At 46.1% G+C, this 23398-nt stretch overlaps 1 long non-coding RNA gene across 2 annotated transcripts; it reads right to left on the bottom strand.

Moving 5' to 3' along the window:
- Positions 1 to 19058: 19058 nt before the first annotated feature.
- Positions 19059 to 22977, bottom strand: LOC115275451. Of its 2 annotated transcripts, none has more exons than XR_003901571.1 (3): positions 22534 to 22977; positions 21539 to 21593; positions 19059 to 19228 (listed from the first exon to the last, which is right to left on the bottom strand). It is a non-coding gene; the product is annotated as an uncharacterized LOC115275451 (long non-coding RNA). The 2 variants fall into 2 exon arrangements; XR_003901572.1 differs by lacking the exon at positions 19059 to 19228 and adding an exon at positions 21185 to 21226.
- Between the last annotated feature and the right edge of the window lie 421 nt (positions 22978 to 23398).

The raw sequence follows: 23398 nt of genomic DNA, 5'->3' as shown, positions 1-23398 counted from the left end.
AGCTGCCCTGCTGGCGTCTCTCACTGGGCCCAACGCTCCCGCCTCTGAGGTGACTCACGCCCCCCTTAAAGCCTGGAGACAGACATCCTGCGACTGCTCAGATCACCCCTCGCTCCAGGCGACAACAGCCACAGCTTCTGGGAGGTTTGAAATAAAGCAAGAGGGTCTGGTGCCAGGGGAAGTGAGAACCGCAGCCATTGTCAACTGTCAGCTTTTACCCCAACAGCCAGCGTCCAGGACAGAGCCGGCAGGTGCATCCCATGGGCCCTGTGACCCCGGGGGGTGGAGGCGGCTGGGGACGACAAGCCGGATGCTTTGGCAGACCCCGAGGGGGCTCAGCGGGAGGCTCGTGGCTGCGGTGAATCCCGACCACAGGGAGAGACGGCCCTTCCGGGAGCCCTCGGAGGGGAGCTGGTCAGGAAAGCAGGGCTCGCGTTGGGGCCACAAGTGGCTAGAAGCCTATTTCAGTAATATGGGTCTTTTGTTTCTGCCTGCCCAGCATCGGTCTCTATTTCTGCCCGTGGAAACCGGAGTTTTGCTTGAAGAATTATATTCATTGTATCTTTTCATTAGGTATTGGTGATGCTTTCACATTTGGGGGCTTTGCTGGCCCTGGAGGGGCTGCCCCTCCCAAAGTTAAGCAATTCCTAGAGACAGTAAACAGCTCGGTCTCCTCTGCAGACCAACCCATCCAGAGCCACACACCCCCACCCTCTCCTCGCCTGCTCTCACCCTCCAGGCCACTACCCACCTGCCCCAATCACTCCAGGGCTGGGTACTAACCACCTAGGGACAGTCCCCTGTCCCAGAGCCCGCTGAAATGATTCCAACTGGCCAGTCCTAAGGCTGCCTACCCTGACTTTCCATTCCTTCTCACGGTAGCCACAGTAAAGGCCCTTGTCCACTCTCCCCCTCCCCCCTCACTCTGCCCAAGCCCAGCGCTCCCCCCTCCCCTCCCGTAGCAGTCCCATAGCACGCTCCCTCAGCTCAGGAGCTGGGGTATAAAACCATCTTGTCGGGGCGCCTGGGTGGCTCAGTTGGTTAAGCGTCCGACTTCGGCTCAGGTCATGATCTCGCAGTTTGTGAGTTTGAGCCCCTTATTGGACTCTGTGCCGACAGCTCAGAGCCTGGAGCCTGCTTCAGATTCTGTGTCTCTCCCTCTCTCTGCCCCTCCCATGCTCATGTCACTGTCTCTCAATAATAAATAAAAATGTTTAAAAATAAAAATAAATAAAAAAATAAAACCATCTTGTCAATGGCAGTCATCTCCTGATCCGCTGGCCTCCTCATTCCTGAAGAACAATAAAAACCTGCATTAGAGCCAGGACCACCCGTCCGCACCTTGCAGGTGACCAGATCTGGCCGGTCGGGGCATCCTGTCCTTACTCGTCCTGTTAAATGCCCAGGGAGAGTCAGTCCTGAGGTTTAAATTAGCGCAATTGGGAAAATGATGGAGAAGACGATCTTTCATGTCCGCTTCTCCCTTCAGCTCACTTCAAGCAGACTCTCCCCCAGGCGCAGCCCCATCTCACTTGCCAGAACAGTCTCCCCAGGGCGCCTGGCGGCATTTTCTCCCGCCACGTTGAGTCACGCATGCGCGGGGCTGGACCAGACGCTGGACTCTGGGCTTTGACAACAGGGCGTGTGACGCAGCAAGAAGACCAAGAGTGTGAAGTATGCTAGAAAGTGATCACAGTGGTGGACAAGGGAATCTAGAACGAGTTAGAGGGAAGTGACATTATGGGTGGGGGTGCAGTGAGAGGGTTGGAGGATGATGGGTTTGCAGAGCCCAGGGAGCAAGGCATGGCTGGAACTGAAGTACTAGAGAGAGTGAGTTGAAAGGTGGAAACAGGGTAGATCTAGGCTTAGGGAACCGACGCTCATATAGTTCGGGGGTTCTCATTAAAAAAAAGATGGGGCACCTGAGTGGCCTCAGCTCAGCTCACGATCTCACTCAACAGTTTGTGGGTTTGAGCCCCACATCATGCTCTGTGCTGACAGCTCGGAGCCTGGAGACTGCTTCGGATTCTGTGTCTCCCTCTCTGTCTCTGCTCCTCCCCTGCTCACACTCTGTCTCTCTCTGTTCCTCAAAAATAAATAAAATGTTAAAAAAAGATTTTTTAATTACAAAATTCTAAACACAAACTTAGTAGGAGTCTATCCAGGGTCTTGAAAACAAGTCCAAAGCTCAGGCTTCATGAAGCTTCGTGGTGAATCCAGCCCTGGCTGAGACATACCTTGAACTTTGCTTACAGAGGATAGGTGATTGATTACTGGTTAACGATCAGGTCTGGGTACAGGTTGTGATTAGATTACAAGCGACCATCTTTTGTTTCCAGTAAAGCTCCACCAGAGGCAGAGTTTTGATCATAGTGATTGCTGATTTTATGTGACCTCCGAGCAGCTCTGCAAGATAGAATTTTCAACTGCCTTACAGAGTCTGGCTTTAAATAATGGCGGCCAGACTTGGGTTGGTTCTGCCTAACTGGCTGCCCCAAATTTTATTACTATTTTGAGGGATTTTTAATAATTCCCTGTGCACTAATGGCAGAGCCTGCTTGGGATTCTGTCTCTCCCTCTCTCAAAAATAAATAAATAGGCATTTTTAAAAATATTTATTTACTTGGGGGAGAGTGCAAGCCAGAAAGGAGCAGAGAGAGAGGGGAACAGAGGATCCAAAGTGCACTCTACGCTGACAGGCTGACGGCAGCGAGCCCGATGCAGGGCTCAAACCCTCGAACTGTGAGATCATGACCTGAGCCGAAGCCGGATGCTCAATCGACTGAGCCGCCGAGGTGCTGCTAAATAAGCATATTTTAAAAATCCTTGTAGACCATCAAGGGCTGCTAACATCATAGACAGAGAGGCACCCGAACATTACCTGTCTACACCACCACCTATGAAATGTTTTGCCTAAAAAAAAATTAGCCCTAATTCTGATTCAGCCCCTAGATCTAAATATCAATTTACAGGAAATACAGGGGCGGGGCGCCTGGGTGGCTCAGTTGGTTGAGCGTCTGGCTTTGGCTCAGGTCATGATCTCATGGTTCGTGGGTTTGAGCCCCGCGTCAGGCTCTGTGCTGACAGCTAGGAGCCTGAAGCCTGTTTCAGATTCTGTGTCTTCCTCTCTCTCTGACCCTCCCCTGCTCGCGCTGTCTCTTTCTGTCTCTCAAAAATAAATAAAAAACATTAAAAAATTTTTTTAATTTACAGGAAATACAGAGGATAGAGGAATATTTGAAACTATACCCCAGGGCTCCAGTCAGCAAAATCCAGACTGTGGGAAACTCTACAAGACGCATCATCCAGTGTGTTCAACACATATAGCGCCAGGGGGAAAGAAAAGTTGGAGCAAGTAGTCTATAGATGAAAAGAAATATGAGACATAGATCAACCAATTAGAATATGTGAACTTTATAGAAATCTTCATTCAACTTTATTTACATAATTTTAAAAAACTTTAATGTTTATTTTTGAGAGAAAGAGAGAGAGACAGAGCATGAATGGGGGAGGGGCAGAGAGAGAGGGAGACACAGAATCCGAAGCAGGCTCCAGGCTCTGAGCTGTCAGCACAGAGCCTGATGCGGGGCTCCAACCCATAAACCATGAGATCATTACCTGAGCTGAAGTCAGACACCTTAACTGACTGAGCAATTCAGGAACCCCAACGTTTTAAAAATTCTAGTAATTTTGAGACAACTGGAAACTTGAATATTTATTGGATATCCAATGATATTAAAGGGCTATTATTCTTTTTTTAAACATTTGTTTATTTTATATTTTATTTATTTTTTTAATTTACATCCAAGGTAGTTAGCTAACAGTGCAACAATGATTTCAGGAGTAGATTCCTCAGTGCCCCTCACCCATTTAGCCCATTCCCCCTCCCACCATCCCTCCAGTCAGTAACCCTCTGTTTGTTCTCCATACCTAAGAGTCTCTTATGTTTTTGTCCCCTTCCCTGTTTTTATATTATTTTTGCTTCCCATCCCTTATGTTCATCTGTTTTGTATCATAAAGTCCTCATATGAGTGAAGAAGGGCTATTATTCTTGATACAATAATGGTATTGTAGTTATTGCTTTTTTTATTGTGGTTATTGCTTCCTTATTTTTAAAAATATGGATAAAATGAAGTAGTAAGCAGAATTCTAAGATGATCTCCGTCTCTCTTGCCACAGGTATGGGTAGACCTGTGATATGAAGATTATCGCTCCTGTGATATGTTACATTATAGGCAAAAGGAGTTGCTGCAGTTGTAAACAAAGTTCCTAGTTAGTTGACTTCACCAAAAGGAAGGTTATCTTGGGTGGGCCTGACCTAATCAGGTAAGCTCTTTAACCAATATCTGGAAGCCAGAGACAGAGTTAGTTAGAGAAATGTGCTCCTGCTGGTCTGGAATAAGCCAACAGCCATGTTGTGGACGGTTTATAGTCTGCCACATGTCCAGGAAAACGGCCAGCTCCCATGAGCGGCCTCAGTTCTACGGCTTCAAGGAAATGAAGTTAACCATGAATCAGTGAGCTTCGAAGAGCACTTCATGCCCCAGACGAGAATTGTAGCCTCACCAAGATCCTGACGTCATCCCAGTGCGATTCTGACCAGAACAGAGAGCTAACCCAGAACCCAGACTCCCAACCCATGGAAACTATGAAATCATAAGTGTGCTTTAAGTTGCAAAGTTCGTGGTAATTTGTTACACAGCAATAGAAAACTAAGAGAAGTAACCATGTTTCGAGTTCCTTCAAGCTACTAAAGGCAGGAGAGGGTGGGTGGGGGGATATAAAAAGGGTCGCTTGTGAGTTGACTGATGTCCATGGGGCTTCATCTGACTATTCCGTCCCCTCCTATGATTGAAGGCTTCCATCATAAAAAGTTAATAAAAGAAGGGGTATCACTGATGAAGCTAAGGATGAAATAAGATCTGTCCTCAGGGACTAATGTCAACATCTTAGAAGGCAGCCAGACCCAAATGAAGAAGCATATGAGAAAGAACAAAATCTTCAAGGAAAAAGGACAACATTCTGGTCTACAGTATCCAACAGGCATGTTTGGAGAGAAGGGAAGCCCTGATTGCAACGAGGAACTAGAGGGGCCCTACCAGAGGCAGAAAGGCCAGATCTTGACGCGCAGAGCAGCCATCGGATGCGGGGCTAAGACACGGAAAACCTTTACAGCTGCAGAGAGAGACTCCAGAGTAAGAATGAGAGTGAGATCCCCCCTGGAAGGAAGGGACATCCAGACCAAGTGGCTCAGATTTGAAAGGAAAACATCACGGCAAAATCATCAGAATTATTATTGGGTGAGTTTCGAGGTAACAGATTCACAGGTGAATCCACAGGCAAGTCCTACATCCAGAGGAAAAACAGCCTTACAAATTTTATTCACTCATGGGTCCAAAGATGAGACAAATTAAAGAAGAATCATAGACCAAGACCAAGTCCAGGCCAATTCAGATGGGGAGAATGGCTCTCAGGGACGAATGGCTTCCAGGTCAAGGAAGAAAAGGGGAAAACACTTGTTCGACGGCGGAGGCTCCTGGCAGACCTTGAATTAACTTCGTGTGTCTCATCTGGAGAGACCCCCACAAGGAGTGAAGAGGTCCCACTAGAAGAATATGGAAAAAAACCAAATGGCAGCGCCAGAAAACAGAGAGAAGGCAGAGAAAACCAGCCCAGGGGTCCAGCACCCTGGGTTTGCCTCCCTGGAGGTGGAAAGGGAAAGGCACCGGCCTTGAGAAACAAGCTAAAACCACGGAGGAGTCAACCGTGTCCTGCGGGCAAATCCCCGCAAACTAAGAATGGTTTTTATTTGTTTTTTTCCTAATGGTTGAAAATAAAAATCAAAAGGAAAATATTTCATGTCACATAAAAATTATATGACGTACGGGGCGCCTGGGTGGCTCAGTCGGTTAAGCCTCCAGCTTTGGCTCAGGTCAGATCTCATGGTTCGTGGGTTCAAGCCCCTGCATCAGGCTCTGTGCTGACAGCTCAGAGCCTGGAGCCTGCTTCGGATTCTGTGTCTCCCTCTCTCTCTGACCCTCCCCTGCTCATGCTGTCTCTGTCTCTCAAAAAATAAATTTAAAAAACATTTAAAAAATTAAAGAAAAAAATTATATGACGTTCAAATTCCAGGGTCCGTTGATTTTATTTAAACACAGTGTCATGCATCCATTTACATACTATTTATGGCTGCTTTCATGACACAGCTGCAGAGGGCCATGGCTGTGAGGACAGCTCGGTGGCCTGCAAAACCCAAACTACTTACTGTCTGCTACTTTACCAAAAAATGTTTGCTGATCCCGGAGTTAAACCATTAAGACTCCAAATGAGCCTTTCCTATAGCCTGAGATGAAGAGGAGAGATGCAGGAGTTCTTAAATGAGATCCACAGGCTTCCAGAAGTGTCCGGGGTGTCTGTGAGCTTGGATCAGGAAAAATAAGAAAAACATCTTTAATTCTCACTCACCTTTAACCAACATGCTGCACTTCAGTACTAGCAGACTAACAGTACCTTTGACTTGCTCACCAAGAGAAATCATGGATATTTCAGAGTTGTTACAAGTATTTCGAATTATTGTTTATGCTCAGTTTTGAGGGTTGGCCTTGTCACCAGGTTATTTGATACGTCCATAACACGAAAACTCAGGAAGCACAAATAGTCCTACCTCACACATTTGTTTCTATAGCTAACTACGTTTCATTGTACGTGGCTTCCTTTATAAGCCTCTGTATGCCAGGGGAAGCCAAGCGGATATTCTGAGAAGGGGTTCATGGACAGCCCTAGACTGCCGAAGACACCAGCCCCCTCAGCCCCCGCCAATTTCAGAACCCCTGATAGCAGGACGTAGGCCACGCCTGCAGAATGTCCCCCTGTGGACAGAAAGGCCAGACCTTCATGTAGCTTCTCACTAAGAAACTACGTCCGCTTCCCATAAAGGCTCTGGAAACACAAGGCTCACAGACAAGTAAACATAAAGAGGCTTGGGACCAGCACAGACTGCCCGGATTCAAATCCTGTCTTTACTGCCACCTCCTAACCATGTAGACATGGACCTAGTTATTTAATTTCTTTATAATTTCCTTACCTGTACAACTAAATTAATAACAGAATCGTCGTAGTGAGTTCTCATGAAAACCAAATATGTAAATAAGTATAAGACCCTTAGGCCAGTGCTGGCACACAGTGGCCCAAACCAGATCACTCTTTGCTATCAATGATTATCCAAAGTAGGAACGAAAAGACCTCAAATAAGATGCTCATATTTTTTTAAAAATTTTTAAAGTTTTCTTTATTTTTGAGAGAAACAGAAACAGAGTGTGAGTGGGGGGAGGGGCAGAGAGAGAGGGAGACACAGAATCCGAAGCAGGCTCCAGGCTCTGAGCTGTCAGCACAGAGCCTGATGCGGGGCCCGATCTCACAAGCTGAAAGCTCATGAAATGAGCCGAAGTCAGACACAAACGACTGAGCCACGCCGGCGCCCCAGATCCTCGTATTTTAAAACTTGGCACCAAGATAGAAAGATTTTATTTTTTTTACTTTTTTTAAATGTTTTATTTTTGAGAGAGACACAGCATGAGCAGGGGAGGGTCAGAGAGAGGGAGACACAGAATCCGAAGACAGGCTCCAGGCTCTGTGCTAGCTTTCAGAGCCTGACACAGGGCTCGAACCCATGAACTGTGAGATCATGACCTGAGTTGAAGTCAGGTGCTTAACCAACTGAGCCACCCAGGTGCCTGAAAGATAGAAACATTTTAAGTGCTGCTCTGGGAGGAAGAAGACATCTGAGTAAATGGATGTCCCCCCCCCGGATATGGTAAATGGCCGGTGCCAAAAGTAACTTTTTGGTGGGAGATTTCTCCCAATTTAAGGACTGGCCCATTATGGCCTATCACCTGTCTTTGTAAATAAAATTTTATTGCAACACAGTCATACCCTTTGGCTGAATATTGTCTGGAGCTGCTTTCATGCTGTGACGGCCACAAGTTGAGTAGTGGCAAAGGACACCATACAAAAGCCGAAAATACTTCATGGCCCCTTATAGAACAAGCTTTCTGTCTCCTTTTCCGACCGGATGTATGGATACTAGCCGTGGGGTGTGGAAACGCATCCCGGTGAGGCTGGTACCAACGTTAGCTTCTGTTCTTGTCATTTGCAATCCTACCGCGGGCCTCGATGCTACCAAAACGTGGGGTAGGCACTGTCGAATTGCTGCAGGGGCTGCTCTGAGCCGGAACTGGCACCTCCAAAAATGCTGCGGCTGTAGGGTCAGTGCTGTCATATCCTGCTTTCGATTGCTCTCTTTCGGCCCTTTAAGCGGGGGTTCCGGGAGACTAAGTCAGCCTTGGAGACTGAGAAACAGCTCAGACTGCAGCTCCTGAAGGACCCAGCTCTACCTGGCAGAGGAATGATACTCCTCAGGGCTGAGACTGAGCCCAGCAGGGAACCAGGGGAAGACGAATTTGGAGCTTAACTGCTTTGGTCTTACAACCTGTAAGGCAAGCGGATTTGAGCTCAGCCTTTAATTCAGTTAGACTTGAATTTACTTGCACTTTCAGTTACAAGGAATCTTTGGACATGACATCATCCCGGGGAATATAAAAAAGACTTTATATTCAAATGTGGGGGAACATACTGTGGGCTTTTACATTGGGAGTATATATAATCTCATTAATGAGCCCTTAATGAGCCACATTGGATAATAGGGCTGGACATCATCTGAGATAGGAAGATAAATAGCGAATTCATTTTCAGGGATGAGTGCTGAGTAAGCTTTGCGTGGACTTAAAGACCGTGCTTTTCCCAGCCCGCTGCTGAGCCAATCAGTCCGGGAGGACGGACCTTCAGGAGCACTAGCTGATACTGAGGCTCAAGACGGCAGGCCCAGGACTGGCCAGAGGGGCTCCTATCCCCCGAGGGGGGCAGACCAACCCTGCTTTGTCCACAGGCTTCATAGCTATGCTTAACAGGTCAAGAGTGGGAAGGCGGCTAGGTCCCACGCTTCCTGCTTCCTTGATTGGGCGGGGCGGGACGAGAGGCGGGGTGAGGGCAGGGGCAGGGGGCGGGGCGGCAGGAGGCAGGGGGCGGGGCCTCAACTTTGGCTGCAGGTGGAAATCAACTAGGATCACTGGGTTGCCAGATTTAGCAAATAAAAATACGAGATGCCTATTAACTTCCCATTTCAGATGAACAACACATACCTTTGCATTTTAAGTATGTCCCATGCGATCTTTGGGACATGCTTGAACTAAAAAAATGTTTGCGTTGTTTATCTGAAAGTTAACTGGGCTTTTTGTGGTTTTTCTGAAAATCCTGGTAAGGGGAGCTTTAAAAAAAAAAATACCAACGCCTGACACACACGCCTCTCTTAAATCGTGGCTTCAAGGAGCTAGACCGCTTCCCCGGGCAACAACAGGGCTTCTCAAAGGACTCTAGGCTCTGTTACTCTGCAGCCGCGGTGGGGACACTGCACTGAAATCATAGTCTGTCTTCACTGAACCCTCACTTCCCTCTAGTGCCCTGGGGGGGGGGGACAGCTGACTGAGCTGGTGAGTGGTGGGGCGGGAGGTGGAGGGAGCACTGGGCATACGTGCCTTGGCCCCTTCCTGGCTCTTTTTTTTGAGATGGGGGGGTGTATACCCTGATGAACCCCAGAGCAGCTTTGTCCCTCGCGGTGAGACTGCAGGCTGGCGTGGTAAGTGCATGGTGAGGACAGCACATTAGCAAGTTCGGTCATACCCAGGCCCAGTGCCCAAGTAGGATTTTTCGTTCTAAAGGCAGAGATGTCACCTTGGTCTACCTAAATCCTGTGTCTCTTTCTCACTTGGTTTGGAGCTTCCATAGGGATGAAAAGGATGCTGAGAATTCACACACACACACACACACACACACACACACACACATACCCCATCAGCTGGCACCTCCTTTCTTCTGGGACTTGGCTAATGCATTCACGTTCTTTGTGTCTCAACTGAAAGGGCTTTTCCCCCAAAAAGACTTCCCCAGACTAAGGCAGGTCCCTCAGCTGTATGTTTTTATAAAATCCTCTGAGTTTGGGGTGGTGGTTGTTGTTTTTTTGACACATGTTAAAATTGTCATTGATTGAAGCAGGACTTCCCCTTGACACAACTGAAATTTGGGGTGAGATAAATCTTTGTCGTGAGTCTGTCCTGTGCATTACAGGATGTTTAGCAGTGTCCCTGACCTCTATTCACTGGGTGCCAATACGCCACTCCCCTGCCCTCCCCTAGCTGTGACATCACCAGATACCCCACACACTGAAATTGTGCTCAAGGTACAATCACACAGAGTCCCACGTATGGCATAATGCTCTGCCATCTCCACCGTGAAACTCTCGGCAGCGTTTGATTCAGGGGCCCTGGCAATGATGTGGCTCCCTCCAGCGAGGTGCCTTTTTTAAAACATTTCTCTCTCATGACAGCATGAGCTCTGGGACTGAAGAGTGTGCTGTGTCTACCTTATTTACTGCCTCAGCCTAGGGCTGGCATAGAGAAAGTGCTCAAAAATCATTTGAGGAAGACACGAAACAAGGGAGAAACTGAGTCGAGGCCCCACAGCCCCCCCTGGCTGAGGGACAGAAGGGAGATAGAACCTCAGCCAACCGGCTTCAGTTGCCGCATTCAATAGCCCTCCTTCCCAAGGCTGCCGGAACATTCTTCTAACCTCCTCATGCGTGTCTAGCGGCAAGTGTACCCTGTGTGGTCTGTAGGTCTTTCACGTGGCCCTCCATATGCCATGTCAGCTGGACTGAGCGGTAATCCCCAGATGTAAGAAGACAAGGCCGGGGCGAGAGTCGTAACACTGAATTTCTAAACTGGGCTCCTTTGAAGCAGGCTTTCACTTTGCATTAATTCTGGCCAGCTTCATTTGTGCCCCATCCAAAACCCCGGGTCCACGAGGCTGCAGTTCTTACAGCCAGAGGAGCTAACGACAGTGGGCCCTGCCTAGGCAAATATGACTACCGCTAGGAAAAGATTGGTTTATAGCAAGTCTACTTTAAAGGGAGACCCGAGGGGGCCTGGGTGGCTCAGCAGGTGAAGCATCCAACTCTTGGTTTTGGTCATGATCTCGCGGCATCGTGGGGTCCACCTCCACCTTGGGCTCTGCGCTGGCAGCCTGGCGCTTGCCTGGGATTCTCGCTCTCTCCTCTCTTCCTGTCCCTCCCCCACTTGCACTGTCTCTGTCTCTCTCAAAATACATAAATAAGCTTTATGGGGTGCCTGGGTGGCTAAGTCGGTTAAGTGTCCGACTTTGGCTCAGGTCGTGATCTCACGGTTTGCGAGTTCGAGCCTGCTTCAGATCCTGTGTCTTCCTCTCTCTCTGCCCCTCCTCTGCTTGTGCGCATGCACACACTCTCTCTCTCTCTCAAAAAATGAATAAACATTTTTTTTTAAAGGGAGGGAGGTAGACCCAGATTTCAGATTTAATACTGGAGGGGGGAAACGTTTCCTTGGGGTTTTATCTTGAAAAATGAAAGTAAAATTTATTTAAAAATATGTGTAGTTATGTTCTTAGCTGCTTTCTTCATAATAGCCCCAGACTGGAAATAACCAGATGAATAATTAAACAAACCACTCAGTAATAAAAGGGATCCTCCCAACAACTTGGATGGAGTTTCCAGTTTCCTAGAACTGATGCAACAATTACCATGACCGTGGTGACTTTACAAAGAGGAAATTTATTCTCATAGTTCAGGAGGCCAGAAGTCCAATACGAGGTGTCTCCAGAGCAGGTTCCTACTGGAGGCTCGGAGGGAGAATCTTCCAGGCCTGTCTCCCAGCTCCTGGGGCTGCCAGGAACTCTTAGCATTTGCCTTGTGGGGGCCTCATGCCAATCTCTGCTCTGTCTCCATGTGGCCTTCCCCTCTCTGTGTCTCTGTCTCACATCTCCCTCCCTTTTGTCTTTTAAGGACACCAGACATAGGACTTAGGGCTCAACAGACCCCCAACATAATTCCATCCCAAGATCCTTAAATTAATTCCATCTGCAAAGACCCCATTTCCCTATATGATCACAGTCATGGATCCTGAGGGTCGGGAACTTAGACTTTTCTTTTGTGGAAAAACTACTCAGCCCACTAGCGACCTCAGTGAAATTATTTTGAGTGAAAAAGAGCCCATTGCTAAAGATTACATGCTGTATAATTCCATTTATATAACACTCTCGAAATCACAGAATTAGGGGCGTCTGGGTGGCTCAGTCGGTTACGCAGCCAACTTCAGCTCAGGTCATGATCTCACGGTTTGTGGGTTCGAGCCCTGTGTCAGGCTCTGTGCTGACAGCTCAGAGCCTGGAGCCTGCTTTGGATTCTGTATCTCCTTCTCTCTCTGACCCTCCCCCGCTCACGCTCTGTCTCTCTCTCTCTCTCTCTCTCAAAAATAAATGAACGTTAAAAATATTTTTTAATTAAAAAATTATTAGTGGTTGCAGGGGGTCGGGATGGGGGCAAGTGGGCGTGGCCATAAAAGGGTAGCTGGAAGGATCCCTGGGTTAACAGAAGAGGGTTGTATCTTTACTGTTAGGAATCTGCACTTGATAAGATTGCAGAGACACACAAATGAATGTTCGGATCTGGTGGAATCTGACTGAGCTCTGGGTCCTACGGATGTCATTTCCCTTAATTCGGTATTGTTGCATAGCTACATAAGCAGGAGAACATAAGCAGGAGAGAAGAGAGAGAAGGAGACACAGAATCCGAAGCAGACTCCAGGCTCCGAGCTGTCAGCACAGAGCCCAATGCGCAGGGCTCAAAGTCACAAACCGCGAGATCATGACCTGAGCCTAAGTCAGACGCTTAATTGACTGAGCCACCCAGGCACCCCGAATATAATTTCTTTTTTTAATGTTTTATTTATTTTTTGAGAGGGAGAGAGAGCTTAAGTGGCGGGAGGGGCAGAGAGAGAGAGGACAGAGTATCCAAAGTGGGCTCCGCGCAGATAGGCTGACGGCAGCCAGCCTGATGTGAGTCTCGAACTCACAGAGATATCATGACCTGAGCTGAAGTCAGTTGCTCAACTGACTGAGCCACCCAGGGACCCTGGAATATAATTTCTAGACACTCCTGGAAATTACGTGAAGTTTTGTTGATGTTCCAGAAGACTCTTACTTGTTTTCATATAATTCTCTGAAACAGGTGCTTCTCGGAGCGCCATCCATGTGGATTTCCTGTTTGCTATTTTCTGCCAAATCCTCACGTGGTGCCTTTGGGAGCTTCAAACGGTTCTCCGACATCAACCTTGTCAGCCTGGTGCGATTCTGTTATCTTTTGTGAGATCTGCAGTAGATTTGATTTGCTGGATGACGGTCATCGGTCAGTCCCTTGCTGATCATCACATGTGCCCAGCATCCAGCCTAGCGACCTGCCAGCCCGGAGCTGTGATGCGCATGAGACGTGTTTACTTCTGCCTGACCACTTCATTACCGGAGAAGCCGGTGTGAGGACAGCGTCTGCCTCCCTGTGCAACCTTGTGGCTGGGGAGCCCAGGCAGGGGGAGGGGCAGGGGGAAGCCCCTGCGGAGGTCCCTTCTGTGTGTTTCCTAAGGGCCCCAGGAATAAATCTCCAGAGGAGAAGAAGTTCTGGTGCCTGGCACACAGAAGGAACTAGAATATTTGTGGAGCGCAAACTAAGGCAAATATATTGTCTAGTCCTCCTTTATCAGTCAAGGGGTGCCAGGGTGGCTCCGTCGGTTAAGTGTCTCACTCTTGGCTTTGGCTCAGGTCATGATCTCATGGTTTGTTGGACTGAGCCCCAAGTTGGGTTCTCAGCTGACAGCACAGAGCCTGCTTGGGATTCTCTCTCTCTCTCTCTCTCTCTCTCCCCACCCCCAACCCTGCTTGCTCTCTCACTCTCTCTCAAACTAAATAACTTTAAAAAATGTTTTTTATTTAAAAAGGGGCGCCTGGGTGGCTCAGTCGGTTAAGCCTCCGACTTCGGCTGAGGTCATGATGATCTCACATTCATGGGTTCAAGCCCCACATCGGGCTCTGTGATGACAACTAGCTCAGAGCCTGGAGCCTGCTTCCGATTCTGGTCTCCCTCTCTCCCTCCTGCCCCTCCCCATTCGTGGTCTGTCTCTCTCTGTCTCAAAAAAAAAATTAAAAAACATAAAAAAAAAGTAAGTCAATATTCAAAACAAAAAGAAATTAAACTCTCAGCTTCCAAGTCGGTCTTTCTCTATGTGCTTCAGCTACTGGAGATAGTTGTTTAAGTACTTGCTGGCCACCTGCTGAGTGTCAGGTCCCAGACAAGAATTGAGTGAGGAGGAGGGGTCCTGGGACAAGAATCGGGGTGCCAAGCCATTGATGTGGGAGTGACCCCAGGAAGCTCTGACAGTGGACGACTGAGACAGGGACTTGGAGAAGTGAAAGGGCTAACGCCATGATCTCTGTGTCCGGCTTTCAGAGATTCAACCGATGGGGGCCAGCTCCATGCTATGCTTGTTTTCTTTTTGTTTAAAAATTTTTTATAGTTTATTTGAGACAGAGAGATACAGAGCATGAGTGGGGGAGGGGCAGAGAGAGAGGGAGACACACAATCTGAAACAGGCTCCAGGCTCTGAGCTGTCAGCACAGAACCCAACGCTAGGTCCGAATCCACGAACCATGAGATCATGACCTGAGCCCAAGTCAGAAGCTCAACTGACTGAGCCATCCAGGCTCCCCTGCTTGTTTTCAAATCCAGCAACTCAAGTGTAAAAATATATCATAAATGTGTACACAGAGAATCTTAAATAAAATAGTATATGCAACCCATGCACTGGAAATAAAGAATATGTGTCAGAAATATCTGAGCTTAGGGTGCCGGGGTGGTTCAGTCCGTTAAGCATTAACTCTTGATTTCAGCACAGGTCATAATCTCACGCTTTATGGGTTTGAGCCCGGCGTCAAGGTCTGCACTGTGTAGAGTCTGCTTGGGATTCTCTCTCTCCCTTTCTCTCTCTCTCCCCTTCTCTCTGTCTCCCCATCCCCTGCTCACATGCATGTTTTCTCTCTCAAAATAAATAAGTAAGCTTTATCTTATTTTATTTAAAGTTTATTTATTTATTTTGAGACAGAGAAAGAGCATAAGCAGGGGAGGGGAAACAGAAGGAGAGACAGAATCCCAAATAGGCTCTGCCATCAGCTCACAGCCCGATGCGGGGCTCGAACCCACAGACTGCGAGACCATGACCTGAGCCAAGATCAAGAGTTGAATGTTTAACCGACTGCACCACCCAGATACCCCAAGTGAACTTTATTTTAAAAAAAGAGACAGAGAGATATATCTGAGCTTAACTAATGGTCTAAGTGTCCTAAGTGCTCTGACCCCAACCATCTCCTCTTAAATTAAGACCCAAGACTGTACTGACCCCATCACGAGGCCATCAACAATGGACCAACAGGATAGAGTAGTATTCATTGCTTACAATGTCCCAAACCAAGAAAAAGATTTTCTGAGGATGACCGGGACACATAAAATACTTGGGAGCAGGCTATGCAGAATCTTTTCGAAGATGCATTCCAGGGACAAGAGAGGCTCAGCTCATTAGCAGCAGCAGAATTTCACTTTGAGAATAAGGCTCACACCAACTAAATTATTTCAAGGAAATCTATTATTGATAAGAACACATAAGATGACCCTTTAAACAAGAGATAGTTGCCTGTATCTCAGATAAAGAATTGATTCCCTACTGAAGGATTAGACGGTAGGTGAAAAACGCTCTGTAAATTACATGTATAAAGTTGTAAAATAAGATATAAACATCCAGAAGGCAAGCCTCACATCCTAATTACCTTGTATCCCCAAAACATGGCCGGTGCCTGGTACACAGGGGATTGTCAATATATATCGGCAGAACGAATTCATTCAAAACCATTTTGCTAAAGGATACAGATCCCCCCCAAGGGGTCTGTCTTAATTATATACATATATCAATAAGAATGAGATCATTCAGCAGAAAAATGAGCTAGAATAAACAAATTTTTATTCGAAAGTTTTTTAATGTTTATTTATTATTTAGACAGAGAGAAACAGAGCATGCGTAAGGGAGGGGCAGAGAGAGAGGGAGACACAGAATCTGCATCAGGCTCCAGGCTCTGAGCTGTCAGCACAGAGCCCGATGCAGGGCTCGAACCCATGAACCGTGAGATCGTGACCTGAGCTGAAGTCAGACGCTTAACCAACTGAGCCACCCAGGTGCCCCAAGAGATTTTTAAATACAGAGAACAAACTGAGGGTTGTTGGAGGGGTTGTGGGCTGTGGGTGGGGGGGGTGGGCTACATGGGGGATGGGCATCAAGAAGGACACTTGTGGGGATGAGCACTGAGTGTTGTATGTAGGAGATGAATCACTGGAATCTACTCCTGAAATCATCATTGCACTAGATGCTAACTAACTTGGATGTAAACTGAAAGAAAGAAAAAAGGAAAGAAAGAAAGTGTAGGGCATGTAAATAACGTCGTTCTAAATGTTGGATGAAAAGAATGAGTCTGGGCTATGTGAATGGAGAGCAAAGTGGCCAGTATATAATACTTTTTTTAAAAAACAAAGTATAGGGGCGCCTGGGTGGCTCCGTTGGTTAAGCGTCCGGCTTCGGCTTAGGTCAGGATCTCATGGTTCGTGGGTCTGAGCCCCACGTCGGGCTCTGCGCTGACAGCTCAGAGCCTGGAGCCTGCTTCGGATTCTGTGTCTCCCTCTCTCTCTCTGTCCCTCCCTAACTCGTGCTCTCTCTGTCTCTCAAAAATGAATAAACATTTAAAAAAATTTAAACTCAAGTTAGTTAACACACAGTGTAGTAATGGATTCAGGAGTAGAACCCTGTAATTCATCACTTACATAAAACACTCAGTGTCCGTCCCAACAAGTGCCCTCCTTCGTGCCCATCACTCATTTAGCTCACCCCCCACCCCCCCCAGCAACCCCCAGTTTGTCCTCTGTATTTAAGAGTCTCTTATGATTTGCCTCCCTTTCTGTTTTTCTTACTTTCCCTTCCCTTCCCCTATGTTCATCTGTTGTGTTTCTTAAATTCCACACAGGAGTGAAATCATATATTTGTCGTTCTCTGCCTGACTTATTTCACTTAGCGTAATACACTCTAGTTCCATTCACATCGATGCAAATGGTAAGATTTCATTCTTTCTGATTGCCGAGTAGTCTTCCATTTTACATGTATAGCACATCTTCGTTATCCATTCATCAGTCGATGGCCATTTGGGCTCTTTCCATAATTTGGCTCTTCTTCGCGCTGCTGTAAACATCGGGGTGCATGCGCCCTACAAATCAACATTCTTGTATCCTTAAATACCATCTGATTTAAGTGGTATGTGCACAAACATGTGGTGTAAGAACATACTAAGGCTGGTTTCAGAGATGGTCTCTGGGGAAGGAAGACTAACTTTCTGTGTACACAGTTCGCCCTTGAACAACCTGGGTTTGAGCAGATCTACTTACAGGCGGATTCTCTTCGATTACAACACACTACAGCACTGCAACTGTGTTTTTTCTTCCTTGTGATTTTCTTAACATCTACTCTCTAGCTTACTTTGGTAGAAGAATATAGTATAAAATATAACATACAAAACATGTGTTGCTCAACAAATGACTGTTAAGGCTTCTAGGCAACAGTAGGCTATTAGTAGTTAAGTTTTGGGAGAGCCAAACGTTATATGCAGATTTTTTAAAGTTTATTTATTTATTTATTTTGACGGGATAGGGGGGAGGCAGAGAAAGGGAGAGAAAGAGAATCCCAAGCAGGTTCCACGCTGTCGGCACAGAACCTCAGGCACAGCTCCATCCCACAAACCGTGAGATCATGACCTGAGCTGAATCGATTTTTTTTTTTTTGATCAAACTCTAACGTTTAATCATGGAGGTTGCTGATATACACAGCAGGGGGAAGAAAAATTGCAAGAGGAGGAAAGAATGCAGAGGGAGGTACAAGGTACCAGGGAATTTACAAATGTTGACAGATTATAATCTTAGTTCCTGGGACCAATAGGTATGAAATCGATTTGGATGCTCAACGGACTGAGCCAACCAGGTGGCAGAATTTTGACTGCCTGGGGATTGGTGCCCCTAACTCCCGTGTTGTTCAAAGGTCACATGGAGTACTAGTTATTGTTCTCGAAGTTTTATTTTTTAATAATTTTAGAGTGGCAAAAGTTCCTGTATGCCCAGCTTCTCCTAAAGTCAGTGCCCTGTTGCCCACAGTGCGTTTGTCAAATCTAAGAAATTAACTAAATGAAACCACAGACTGAATTTGGATTTCCCATTTTTCCATTGATATCCCTTTTCTGTTCTAAGATTCCATTCAGGATACCACACTGCATTTTGAGCTGTTCAGTTTTACCATGAGCATGAAGCATTTTTTAAAATGAAGCCTTTAAAACAAAACTTGTGTGTAAGATCAGAGAGCTCATATTACGTTGATGTTTTGAAGGCATATCTTGTTTTTAAAATTAGAAGTAAATGTTCAAAAGGATAATAAAATCTCTTTTTCAGTTAATCATTATGAATCACCTATCTTTCCATTTTTTAAAAGAAAACTTAACCCATTTAACAATGGTCCTTTTTCCTGCCGTTATTAGGGGTTAATTTATGGATCTAATGCAGCCTAAACACTAGAGGTGGCAAATCTCGAAATCTATCACACAAACTCTCATTTCCATCAACGTGCCCGTCTTCACTCCGTATCAGTTATCTATTATGCTGGTACCTTTTTCTAAGAAATTACATGCAACCACCAATTCATCAAAATAGTAGAAAAGCAGAGCATAGATTGACAGTGCACAAAACAGCCCAATACCAATTTTTCAGTCTTTGGAAAAAATCACAATCTCAAACCACTTTACGTTATATTAAATTTACATGACATGAAAGTCAACAAAAAAATACTGCCCTTCACAGCTTGAACCACCTAAGATGATCAGCTTATAAATACAATGTGAATGAAAAACACATAATAAGGTGATAAATTGTTAAACTGCTTTAGGCCGCCCCCAACACTTAATGAGCTCCCCGTCCACCAAGTTAAATAAGACTCAAATCGTGTTTTGCTCTCGTTTGTATTTCTCTTTTAACTTAAAGGCTTTGTCCAGCTCACAGATATGTTTCCATTGGTAAAACAGTCTCAGAATTTTAAAATCCATCTTCAACGTTTCAAAAGCAGGAGATTTCACAGAAAACTCCAAGGATCCGATTTCAGATCTCCAAACATCCAGATTTTTTCTTTTTCTTAATTTATTTTTGACAGAGAGAGAGAGAGAGAGAGAGAGAAAGAGAGAGAAAGAGAGAGAGAGAGAGAGAGGGACACTGTGAGCAGAGGAGGGTCAGAGAGAGAGGGAGACACAGAATCCGAAGACAGGCTCCAGGCTCTGAGCTAGCTGTCAGCACAGAACCTGATGCAGGGCTCCATCCCATGAACCGAACTGTGAGATCATGACCTGAGCCGAAGCCAGACGTTCGGTTGACTGAGCCACCTAGGCGCCCCCAGATTGTTTTCTTAATACTGAAAGATTTGGCAATACCATATTTATATTCCTGGGCGGCAAACTTGGCCAAAGCTGTTTTGTGGCTTTGGCTGTGCTGTGTAATGCTAGTCCGCCATGGCCCCTCGCCGGCCATCATTACTCAGCCCGTCTGTTGAGTTCACAAATCCCTTTAAGCTCTGTGCTAAATAAATACTTACCTATTTGTTGTGTCAAATGAAACTTGTGATCTAAAAGTCCTATTTTCCTTCATAGCTCTCAAGACTACCAAAAGGATACTTCCATTAATATAAATTTAAGGCAGTGTCCCTGCTGTACAAAGGTACATTTAAAATACTTTTTCTAAATATTTTAAGAAAGTGAGTGCTAGCAGGTAAGGGGCAGCGAGAGAGAGGAAGACAGAGGATCTGAAGTGGGCTCTGTGCTGACAGCAGAAAATCTGATGCGGGGCTCGAACCCACGAACCATGAGATCATGGCCTGAGTGAAAGTCAGACGCTTAACAGACTGAGCCACCGAGGCACACCCCCCTCCACACTTTTTTTTATTATTATCAATAGCACTCTTGGCACTCAACAATACAACTAACTGATGATGATGGGTGTGTTCCTAAAAAGCTACACATCTGATGGAGAGCTGGCTTGACCAGGCGGCAGCCATGGAGACGGTGGGAAGTGAACAGATAAGGAACTGTATTTGATGGAAGAAATTGTTTAGAGAGGCAAGTTCCTCAAACACTGCAGCGGAGGCTAAGAAAGGATATTTTCAGCCCTGCCAGTGCAGAGGAAAGTGGGAATGGGGAGTTTAGCCCAGGGGATGATTAAGTCAAGATTGTAAAACACTTCTCTTTTGTTCCTACGGAAAGCAAGCGTGCTTCGGAGTTTTACTGTACTGTGGAGTCCCCTGCGTCAATTCACCTGAACCCTGGACTTTCAATTCTACTTTGACTCTGGTCTTCCTCATCTGGAAGCACTGAGTAAAGAAAGCGCGCTGCTAATTTAAGAAATACGCCCCGGGGGTCTGGGTGGCCCAGCCAGTTAAGCTGCCAGGCTCCTGGGTTTGGCTCCTGTCCCTATCTTATGGCTTTGTGAGTTTAATCCCTGCCTCAGGCTCTGTGCACTGATTATGCAGAGCCTGCTTAGGACTCTCTCTTTTCTCTCTCTCTCTCTGCTCCTCCCCCACTTGCACTCTCTCTGTCCCTCTCAAACAAATAAACTTTTAAAAAATGCCCAAAAAACCTTCCATCGATGTCACCCCTTTCTGGTTTTTAACCGATGTGCCACCGAGGAGGGAAGTTTTAAGACCTGAGACTTTGTACTTTGCTCACCTTCGGCAGCCCATCCAACAAACGGAGGAGTAAGGAAGACAATTCACAATTCATTGTTGCCTTACATTCTGGATAGTTGGATTTAAGATTAAAAGCCAGAATCGGTATCACCACCTAGGATTTTGTAATAAATGATAATCCTATTTATTACCCCAATGCTGGGCTGGTTTAACTAGCTTTCTCTCATATCCTGAGTGCTTCAGAGATTAGAGTTCATCAAAGGTATGAAAGAATCCCTTTTTACCATTTTCTTTGCAAAAGACTTCACTACCCCTGCATCTTTTTTTTTTTTTTTCCAAACTGACTCCAGAATTATTCAGATTCTTAAGGCAGGTGCATTAGTTCAAATGATGAGATTTTACTATTAACGTGGACAGGGCTGCCTCATGTTACATATGGAATCCTGAGAAGATACAACCTATAAAAGCAAAGAAATCTTCTCCTAGGTAGAATGAACTAGGCCACAAACCTGACCTCAGGCGCTGAGGGGCCCCTCCGCTGCTGTGGGAGGGAGCAGCTAATTAAAAAGAAACAACTTCAAAAAAAAAAAAAAACAAAACAACCCCACCAAACAAGTCGCTCCTCTCCCATGGGAACATTCTCTGGAGACTCATTGCCCTTTTCTGACCCCCCTCCTTGGCAACTCTTCTGTTTACCATCTGTGACTCATGTTGAGACCTTATTGCTCAATTTCCTTGACCAAAGTGGTTCATTATTAACTGGACATTACCTGGGTGACCCATTGGTGTCAGAGGGTTTCCTGTGTTACACTCCAGTTTCCTTCCCTAGAGAGAGGTGTGAAGCCAAGGGCATCTTAGTACATTTCTTCTGCATCCAGGCTCTTTCCATTTTGACCCTCAAGGGCATGGATTGTTTTTCAAAAGTGAAACAGAAAAGTTACAAAGTTCTCACTGAGAGTCAGTATAGCTTATGATTTAGAGCCCAGACTCTTCAGCCAGACCATTTGGGTTTAAATTCCAAATCACAAAGTGCCCAGTAAGTAAAGTTAGCTGTTATTTTACTTGGAGTAAAAACCAAACTTCTGGTCTACGACCTACTTTATGTGTTCCCAATCTCCAGGAACCTTGCCTTCTTCTACTTTCCTCAACTGTTCACAACGCACTTGCTTCTTCAGTTTCTTGAACTTTGACAAGTTTATTTGCCTCAGGGTCTTTCTACTCGTTTTTCTCCCAAGTCAGGGATGCTCTCCCAAATCTAAATGGCTCATTATCACCATTTAGGTTTTGGGTTTCATGTGGACCCTTCTGCAAAGAGCTAATTATCCAAAATGGGTTTCCCACCCCCAATCAGAAGTTTCATTTCTTTTATGACACTAAACAGTAATTTACTTGCTGATTGGTCTCCGCCCCTCCATTTACATGTAAATTCTGAAACAGAAAATGTCTAGTTCCTCTTTATCCCAGAGTTTAGAGTAGTGACTGGTACACTTGATGTTTGTTAAATGAAAAGGAAAAAAGTTATCAAATTAAAATCCCATCTGAATATTAAAAAACTAGTCACAATCCCCACAGGAAACAAAATTGCAAAGAATAAAAAAATCTGGATCTTGTAACAGATACCCAACTTTTCGAAACAATCTTTCACTACTTTGAGAAAATCCCAAATTGAGTTCTGCGTCCTGATTGTAGAGGTCAGAACTCACATTCCCGCCCGACCCGCCACTAGGCCGTAGGCACGTGACTAGGCTCTACCTAAGAGACACACCTCAGGAGGCCGAAGTAAAACTGAGTCCCCTTTCTGCCCCGAGCTGTGGCCGAAGTGCTGGGCTTTCCAGGAGGGCAGCGGGGTCAGATCCTGGGGGATCGGTGAGGCTACCCCAGCAGGTTCCTCCAGTGCTGCCAGGCCAGCGTTGCATAGAAAGTGTTCTCGGGAGGTCAGTTCTGTGCATCCTGGAACCATAGCTCCCACGCTGCCCCCCAAATTCTCAGAAGCACCGTGTCTCACTTTCCTAAGCCCTTTCCCCGCATAAGCAGCTGGAGTCATCTGTCCTATTGACAACCAAGTTCGCAGCGACTTCCAAAACTGCTTAAGATTAGGACATCACCCTTTAGAATATGAGAGTTCCCATGTCCACATTATTATTATGGATCAGAAGCAGCTTTTGTCCTGGAAGTAAGGAGCTGAGGCCCCCGCCTGCTACCTTTGTTCTTCTCTCCGGCCTTAGTCATGCATTTCCACAACTCCTTGGGGGGAAAAGCCCTGGAAACCCGCTCCTTTATGACTGAGAGAGGTTGAGCCACACCTATTCACAACATGGGCTGCAGTACGTCCCAGTTAAAAAGTAAGGGTTCTCCTATTTTTAGGTTTGGTAAATAATACCATCCTTTTATGATAAAGAGTCTGTAGCAGAGATTACGGACTGCTGAGCAAATCTGACCTGCAGAGGGTTTTGTCTGGCCCGCATAAGCACTGACTATGTATATATTCTAAATATATATTGTAGCCAGAGCTACAAAGATTTCACACATCTGTGATTTCTGAGGATTACAAACCTGCATGCAACAGTCAGCTGGAGAGTGGAGGCCCGTTTAACATGGCATTTGCCACAGATACTCCCCAAATCTTGGCT

The sequence above is a fragment of the Suricata suricatta genome, chromosome 12 (assembly GCF_006229205.1).
Source record: "Suricata suricatta isolate VVHF042 chromosome 12, meerkat_22Aug2017_6uvM2_HiC, whole genome shotgun sequence".
Taxonomy (NCBI): Eukaryota; Metazoa; Chordata; class Mammalia; order Carnivora; family Herpestidae; genus Suricata; species Suricata suricatta.
The sequence above is the reverse complement of the archived record's forward strand: the minus strand, read 5'-3'. Positions and strand labels throughout refer to the sequence as shown.